This window comes from Myotis yumanensis, unplaced genomic scaffold (assembly GCF_028538775.1).
Source record: "Myotis yumanensis isolate MYYU_CA2020_CCGP unplaced genomic scaffold, mMyoYum1.0.hap1 SCAF_16, whole genome shotgun sequence".
Taxonomy (NCBI): Eukaryota; Metazoa; Chordata; class Mammalia; order Chiroptera; family Vespertilionidae; genus Myotis; species Myotis yumanensis.
In genome coordinates, this window is record NW_027223767.1 from 3,848,200 (window position 1) to 3,857,371 (window position 9,172).

The following is a 9,172-nucleotide window of genomic DNA, read 5'->3' on the forward strand; positions in this document are numbered from 1 at the left end:
GGCTACCGGATGCATCCCTGCCCGGACGCCTGGTCTTGGTCCTGGTCTTCGTCGCCGGTTCTGACCGGCCCTGTTCCGATCTCTAGGCCTCTGTCCGTGTCTGCCTGGACTGTGTCGCGCTCCTCTCCGGCCCCATCTCTGTCTCAGTTCACCTGCCTCCGACTTTTCCTCTGCTCCGGGCTCCCAGCCGGTAGAACATCCCTTCTCCCCGCCTCCGGGTGTCCGTTCACCAAGAGCAGGGGCTGCTGGACGGCCCGGCCCAGCCCCAGGCCGGGGACACCCCCGAGGCTAGGCTCCCGGAGCTGCCAGGGCCTGGCTGTGGCTATTCCGGGTCCTGGAGGAAAGCACCGCCCCGGGGCTGGCCGAGCACAGCCCGTGGGCCCGTGGGACTCAGAGCCTCAGGGGGGCGGTGTGGGAAGAGGCAGCGCCCTGCTGAGAGCCATTCTCCCGGGCCAGGCAGCCGTGAGAACCAGCAGGCCTTTGGCCTCCTACTCTCCAGGGTGTGCCCTTGGCCTGGGGCTGGGGAGCCCCAAGTGCCCCTGCCTCTCTACCCACCTCAGGGGGCCTTTTTTCTCTCACTATGAGCAGATTCATATCCCTCTGTCTCCCTTGTAACAGGACACCTATCAGCCTACTAAGCTGGTCTTTCCTTCCTTCCTCCCTTCCTCCTTCCTCCCTTCCTCCTTCCTCCCTCCCTCCCTTCCATCCTTCCTCCATCCTTCCTTCCTTCCTCCTTCCTTCCTCCTTCCTTCCTTCCTTCCTTCCTTCCATCCTTCCTTCCTTCCTTCCTTCCTCCCTCCCTCCCTCCCTCCCTCCCTCCCTCCCTCCCTTCCATCCTTCCTTCCTTCCTCCCTTCCATCCTTCCTTCTTCTCTCCCCTCCTTCCTTCCTTCCTTCCTCCCTTCCTCCCTTCTTCCTCCCTCCCTCCCTTCCATCCTTCCTTCCTTCCTTCCTTCCTTCCTTCCTTCCTTCCTCCCTCCCTCCCTTCCATCCTTCCTTCCTTCCCCTTCCCTTCCCTCCTTCCCTTCTTCTCTCCCTCCCTTCCTTCCTTCCTTCCTTCCTTCCTTCCTTCCTTCCTTCCTCCCTCCCTCCCTCCCTCCCTTCCTTTCTTTTCTCACCTGAGTATATTTTTCCCATTGCTTTCAGTGAGAGTAGGAGGGAAGGGAAGGAGGGAGAGAGAGAGAGAGTGAGAGGGAGAGAGAGAGAGAGAGGGGAGAGAGAGAGATAAGTGAGAGAAACACCAGGAACATGCCCCTTGACCCGAGACACTTCAGTGTTCAGGCGGAGACTCTAACCACTGAGCAACCCACCAAGGCTAAGCTGGCCATTGCTGTCTCTTCCTGGCTGTCTCAGACACAAACTGTTCAGGGAGGCTACATCTGGCCAGGACACATGCCCTTCCAGATTCTGTATCAGTGTTTCCCCCACTATCTGAAAGTAGAGCATTTCTATGAAACTTTTGTAAGCTAAAATGGTGTAAAGTGAAGAAGCAAGTACCATTAACTTATATGGAAAATCTTTTGAGGGTTCCCAGATCCCAAAAATAACCTGCCAAATCACACCAACTATGCTTAATCATGCCCAGTTTTATGCTAGGCATCAACCACTCTTACGAGCTCTCATAGGCTTTTTGGTATCCTTAGAACACATCTGGCTAACAGAGGCACAAAATAAATGGAATAAGCACAGATGCTCACAGATGCAGCTCAAAGCTATGGGGCTTGATGTGAAGATGCTGAGTGGTGCTCCCTGGGAGAAGCCGGGGGTGCACCGCTCGCTGCCTCTATAACAGCTGCCCTTGCCGCTGTTTTCCCTTTTGCCTTTTTTCATAAAAACAAACTCCTTTTTGAATTTCTTTTGGTTAGCGAAACAGGTAAAAATGTAGGTCTTTCATAAAAACAAAGTGGTATAATGAGAACTTTCAAAAAGCAGGGCTACCTATATTTGTTTGGTAAAAATGATAAAAAATTCAAATAGTACAAAGGTTACACACTAAAAGGAAGTTGCCTTCCCATCCTTGACCCTGAGTTCTCTCCGATGCATATCTCTGACACGTGTTTGTGACCTCTCTCTTGTTTGTTTTTTTAAATATATTTTATTGATGTTTTTAAAGAGAGGAAGGGAGAGAGATAGAGAGTTACAACATCAATGAGAGAGAAACATTGATTAGCTGCCTCCTGCACACCTCCTACTGGGGATGTGCCCGCAACCAAGGTACATGCCCTTGACCAGAATCAAACCTGGGACCCTTCAGTCCGCAGGCTGATGCTCTATCCACTGAGCCAAACCGGCTAAGGCTCTCTTGTTTTTATTAAGATCAATTCTGAAAATAAATTCAAATAATAGAAACATGGCTTTACAAAAAGTTACCAAGTGTGAAATGAAACACACAGGAAAGTACCGCACAAAGGGTGCTTGGGGAGATTTTCCTCGCATGGGAATGGACTGGACAGGGCGAAGTTTCTTAAAATGTGGTTCCAATGGCACAGGGACAAAGGAAACTGTACTTCTCTACTTGATTTGTTTTCCCCAAAATACAGGAATTTTTCTCTGCACAAAGGCCTGTTAAAAATATATATTAACGGCCCCCATGAGGCTGAGCCGGCCCCCGTGAGGCTGTGAAGGCCCCTGTGAAGCCGAGGCGGCCCCGGTGAGGTTGAGACAGCCCCAGTGAGGTTGAGATGGCCCCTGTGAGGTTGGGACGGCCCCTGTGAGGCTGCGACAGCCCCTGCGAGGCTGCGATGGCCCCTGGGAAGCCAAGAAAAATACCACATGATCTCACTCCTTTATGGATAATAAAGACCATTATAAACTGATGAACAAAAATAGATACAAAGGCAGAGCAGCATTGAACAGACTGTCAAACCACAGTGGGAAGCCTGGGGAGGGTTGGGGGGGAGGAATAAGAGATCAACTGAAGGACTTGTATGCATGCATATGAGAATAACCAATGGACACAAGACACTGGGGGGTAGGGGAGGCCGGGGGAATTTCAAGGCAGGGGGGGTGGGGGGGAAGGAGACATGTATTACACTCTTTGTAATACTTTAAGAAATAAAACAAAATTACTTTTTTTTTTGTTTTTTAAAAAATATGTTTTATTGATTTTTTACAGAGAGGAAGGGAGAGAGATAGTTAGAAACATCGATGAGAGAGAAACATTGATCAGCTGCCTCCTGCACATCTCCTACTGGGGATGTGCCCTCAACCAAGGTACATGCCCTTGACCAGAATCGAACCTGGGGCCTTTCAGCCCACAGGCTGACGCTCTATCCACTGAGCCAAACCGGCTTCGGCACAAAATTAAATTTTTAAAAAATATATATATTAAATTCACATAAAAGTCATCTATTTAAAGTGTACAATTCAATGGTCTTTTGTATTTTTTTAAGAACTGAAAAAGAAATTTGTTTATTGAGCGCAAGAAGATGCAAACAACATAAAAATCAGAAGCTTCTCTGTCTTTACTTGGCTTTTCTTTCTCTTGTTGAATGGGGATGGGATTTTACTTGCACTAAAGGGTCTCAATCTGCTCATGAAATCCTCATAAGGCCAGCTGCGGGGCAGGGATCCTGAGGTGACCCTTGGGGAGAACTGTCCCCAGGACGGGACCTGCTCAGTGCTGCGTACTTTCCCTTCTGCTTCGTGCGCACATAGTCATCACACACATGGCGAGCCGGCACCAGTGCAAAGAATTTTGAACGCCCACTTGGCCATCTCAGCACTGATCCAGGTCACTTCATTGTTCTGTCCACTGCCTGAGAGTCTTTTTGATTTTCCAAAAACCCAGGGGACTCTTTTTCTTTGAATACTCCCAGGTCCTCCTTTGTTAAGTAGAATTTACCCCCAGCAAATCTGTGAAACCTTGAAAACCATGTATTCTATGGCTGATTCCATGTGAGATGGCATGTTAGAGAGTCTGTTAAAACCTTGGCGGGGGGCGTGGCAGGACAACTTGGCTGGCTGGGATGTGTGGCCAGTGAGAGCTTTCTTATATTTACAGAGCAGTGCAACCACCACCACAATCAATTTAGAACATTTCCATCACCTCAAAAAGAAGCCCTGTACCCCTTAACACTCCATTTCGCCCCAAATCCCCTTGCCCTAGGCCAGTGGTCGGCAAACCGAGGCTCGCAAGCCACATGCGGCTCTTTGGCCCCTTGAGTGTGGCTCTTCCACAAAATACCACGTGCGGGCGAGCACGTACAGTGCGATTGAAACTTCGTGGCCCATGCGCAGAAGTTGGTTTTTGGCCTGGGCGAGTCTATTTTGAAGAAGTGGTGTTAGAAGAAGTGGGGGGTGTCGGTCGGTTGGTTGGGCAACGGGAGACGCAGCACGGGGGGAGGCGCGCGCGATTTTCATTGTGCAGTGGTTAGTGCTAGTCGCATCCGCAAATCGTGCGCGGGTGACAAAAGATAGACGAAACAAGTATACAAGACGAGTGTGGATGGGAGAGTTGGAAGGGGTCGACCTCAGCGAACGTACCTCAATCAGATTGAGGACGTTTTTAGCAAAGGCCAGCTTAGGAGTACTCTAGTTAAGTTAATAACAATGTACCTACCTATATAGTTTAAGTTAAAAATTTGGCTCTCAAAAGAAATTTCAATCGTTGTACTGTTGATATTTGGCTCTGTTGACTAATGAGTTTGCCGACCACTGCCCTAGGCAGTCACTAATCTACTTTCTGTCACCATAGATTTCCTTATTCTGCACATTTCATATAAATGAAATCATGCAATATGAGATCTTTTGTGATTGGCTTTTAAGAAATGTTATTTTTTGACAAGTATTACATGATCTCATTCATATGTGGAATCTAAAGAACAAAATAAACTGGTGAACAAAATAGATGCAGAGACATAGAAGCATGGAACAGACAGTCAAATCTCAGAGGGAAGACAGGAGGGTAGGAAGAGATCAACCAAAGAAGTTGTATGCATATATGCATAATCGTGGTCACAGACAATAGTGTGGTGAAGGCCTGGGGTGGGTGCAGCCTAGAAGGGGTCAAGGGGCGGGGGGGGGGGGGGGGAGTGGACATCTGTGATACTTTCAACAATAAATTAAAGAAACAAACAAACAGAAAAGAGGCCTTGTACAGTCTTAGTCTCCTTTCAATATCCCGGAGGCATACTGGAGCAATAGCTGTAGTACTGAGTATACTGTAATGTCCATCTTTTTTTAAAAATATATTTTATTGATTTTTTACAGAGAGGAAGGGAGAGGGATAGAGAGTTAGAAGCATCCATAAGAGAGAGAAACATCGATCAGCTGCCTCCTGCACACCCCGCACTGGGGATATGCCTGCAACCAAGGCACATGCCCTTGACCGGAATCGAACCCGGGACCCTTCAGTCTATGGCTTTTTTAAATGATAAACAAGGGTCCTAGCAGACACCATGCTGCGGAGATCATACCCACAAGCATTTTGCCGTAAGGATCAAACTTTCAGAGCTGTGTCCTGTGTGAAGATTCATTTAGCTATCAAGATCTTGTTCTCTGGCCAAAACCGGTTTGGCTCAGTGGATAGAGCGTCGGCCCTCGGACTCAAGGGTCCCGGGTTCGATTCTGGTCAAGGGCATGTACCTGGGTTGCGGGCACATCCCCAGTAGGAGATGTGCAGGAGGCGGCTGTTCGATGTTTCTCTCTCATCGATGTTTCTAGCTCTCTATCCCTCTCCCTTCCTCTCTGTAAAAAATCAATAAAATATATTAAAAAAAAAAAAAGATCTTGTTCTCTGTCTTCAGTCCCAGGCCTGAGATTTGCAGTGACATAGGCCCAGCTTACCATCACTGCCAGCACTCATCGAGGTTCCAACCTCCTGCTCAGGGGAAGGGGCAACGAACCGATTCACACAAACAAACAACTGTTCTGAAGCCACAAGTTTAAGGAACTTTTTGGTGAAATGAGTCCTCTGGTTCGCTACATAGCCCACATCTTCATTTTCATGATAGGGGTGTCTCCTCCCACAGCCTTTTGCAGGATATCAGTTTTTTTCTTGATGTCACTGGCAGGTTCCTCTGTTTCTGAAAAGACTGCGGAAGAAGTGCCCCCCCCCCCCCCCCCCCACTGCGTGGCTGTTCCTGGGGGGACGTCCGTAGGCCCTTCGCTGCCCATGGGCTCTGTGCCTGGAGTTGCTGGGCTGGCACGGAGTAAGGGGATCCAATTCAGCAGTGAGAGTTGGAATTGCCAGCTACCTTCTGTGTGGAGCCTGTAGTCTAAAAAATTGATTTTAGAGAGGAAGGGAGAGGGAGAGGGAGAGAGAGAGAGAGAGAGAGAGAAACAGGAGAGAGAGAGAGAGAGAGAGAGAGAGAAACATCAGTCTGTTGCCTCCTGAGCTCACCCCAACCAGGGATCAAACCCAAACCAGGTGTATGTCCTGCCCAGGAATGGAACCAGCGATCTTTCTATGCACCGGGCAATGCTCAGCCCACTGAGCACCCCGGCCAGGGCGTGACTGGCTTCTGTCACTTAGCCTAATTTTTTAAGGTTCATCCATGTTGAGCACGTACCAGTACTTTATTCCTCTTTGTGGCTGAATAGTATTCCATTGTAAGGAGAGATCACATTTGTTTTCCCATTTATCAGTTGGTGGACACTGGGTTGATCCACTCAGCTATTATGGACAACGCTGCTGTGAACGTTTGTGTAGGAGTGTGTGTGGGCATCTGCTTCCGTTTCTTTGGAGTACATGGCCCAGTGGCATTGCTGGGTTGAATGGTAACTGTGTTTAACCCTTTGAGGAACAGCCAGGCTCTCCCAAATGGCTGCACCATTTTACACCCACTAGCAGGTTATGAGAAATTCCAATTTCTCCACAACCTCACCGACGCTTGTATTACCCATCTCTGTTATCTGGCCATCCTGGTGGGTATGAAGTGATATCTCATAGCGGATGTGGATTTCCCTAATGCAGCGGTTCTCAACCTGTGGGTCGGGACCCCTTTGGGGGTCGAACAACCTTTTCACAGGGGTCACCTAAGACCATCGGAAAACACATATATAATTACATATTGTTTTTGTGATTAATCACTATGCTTTAATGATGTTCAATTTGTAACAATGAAAATACATCCTGCATATCAGATATTTACATGATGATTCATAACAGTAGCAAAATTACAGTTATGAAGTAGCAACGAAAGTAATTTTATGGTTGGGGGTCACCACAACATGAGGAACTGTATTAAAGGGTCGCGGCATTAGGAAGGTTGAGAACCACTGCCCTAAGGTCTACCCATCCGAGGACTTTTTATGAGCTGCTTTTGCATTTGGGGTTGTCTGCCCAATTGTCATTGTCACCTGATGTGGTGATGCCTCTGAAGGATTTGAGGGACTCCACTTGCTCTCCCTTCCCCCCAACAGTACAGTAATTCCCTCTGCGTTATGATTGGCCACCCGGTCTTTCAAAGCCTTCTTGTGCTGGGCACTGTTCTGGGTACTGGGCTACAGAAAAAAAAATAAAAAAGGCAAGATCTCACCCTGTGGAGAGCTTGGTGGGTAAGGGTATGGCTCTGGATTTGAACGGCCTGGGAAGGTACCTCACTTTGCCTCTCCTCAGTTTCCTCATCTGTGAAATGAGGTTAAATATAAAGCACTTAGCATAGTGTCTGGCACAGAGTGAGTGCTCAGTAGGCATTTGTTACTGTTAAAGGTGAAGCCAGACAATTAATAAATGGTAACAATAATGAATAATGAGTTCTGATCAGAGAAGGACAAAGTGTCGTGGGAACACAGATGGGGATTCCCAACCCAGTTCAGGGTCTAGTACAGGCTACTCAGGGGAAGCGATGTTTTAAATGGAGAGGTGACAGATGAGCAGGAGTTGGCTGGAGTAAGGCAGTGTTTACCTGTGGGGGGGGTGGGGGGGGGGAAGTGTGATTCTGGAAGATGGAATAGCTTGTGCAAAGGCTCAGAGGCAGCAGAGAAGAGGCTAAAATGTGTTCAGAATGTCTCGAACAGTGCTGTCCAATAGAATTCTCTATGACGATGGAAAAGTTCTGCAATATGATAGCCACTAGCCAACCACATGTGACTATTGAACATTTGAAAAGTGGCTAATGTGACTGTAGAATTGAATGTTTAATTTAATTTTATTATAATTAATTTGAATTTAAATAGTCACCATGGCTAGTGACCACCATATTGACAGCAAAGGTCTAGAGCAGTGGTTCTCAACCTTGGCTGCACATTAGAATCACCTGGGAATCTCTTTAAAATCCTGATTTCTGGGCCTCTTCCTCCGGAAATTCTGTTTCTTTGTTACTAATGTTGTGGTCTCACCCCATAACTGAAAGATCAGATGGAGGCCGAAAACCAGGACTACAGGCTTTATTAGAGGAGAAGCACCTGCCGGGCTGTCTCGCAAGGGGAGAACAGCAACACGTGCAGGGGTGGGCACGCCTTTTGAGGGGCGGAATGGGAAGGGGGTGGGGGCTTAGTGTACTCGGCGCACACTGATTGGTGGCTTACTGCATTGTCCATATAGGACAAGGGCTTAGGGTATTTGGTGGTCCAATGTGTAGTCCATATAAGGTACATGGTTAGTCACTCAGGTATTTCTGGGCTGCAGGTTAAGTCATACCCCGCCCACCGGTTGGGGGAGGGGAGGATCTATCAATAACAAAGAAACAGAATTTCCGGAGGATGAGGCCCAGAAATCAGAATTTTAAAAAGATTCCCAGGTGATTCTCATGTGCAGCCAAGGTTGAGAAGCGCTGGTCTAAAGTGTAACAGGGGTGCAAGGAGAGACCAAGGCGGGGTGATGGAAAGCCCCTCCGGGCTGTGCAGGGCTGTGTGTGGAGGATGCATTTTATTCTAAGCATCTGAGGAAACCGTTGTTTGGGGTGGGGATTTAAGCGGGGAGTGGGGTGATCTGGTTTTACTTTTGGAAGATACTCCAGTTGCTGTAAGGAGAATGGATTATGAGGGTGAGGGTGGGGCAGGAGTGAAGCGTGGAGACCAGTGTGGAGGTGGGTGCAGTCTCCCAGGGAGCGATGAATGTGGCTTGGACCAGACACAGAGATATATTTGGTACATTTGTTGTGTGTGTGTGTGTGTGTGTGTGTGTGTGTGTAGGGGGAAGGGAGAGAGAGGCCTCCTAGGGCTACTTGGATGGTGGTTGTGTCCCCAACCGTCCAAGGCCGAGTCCAGACCAGGGCAGTACAGCCAAC

The 9,172-nt window shown here is 48.4% G+C and overlaps 1 pseudogene; it reads right to left on the reverse strand.

The window, feature by feature from the left end:
• Positions 1-3,532: 3,532 nt before the first annotated feature.
• On the reverse strand, positions 3,533-3,908 carry LOC138994561 (protein S100-A10-like; annotated as a pseudogene).
• Positions 3,909-9,172: the final 5,264 nt, after the last annotated feature.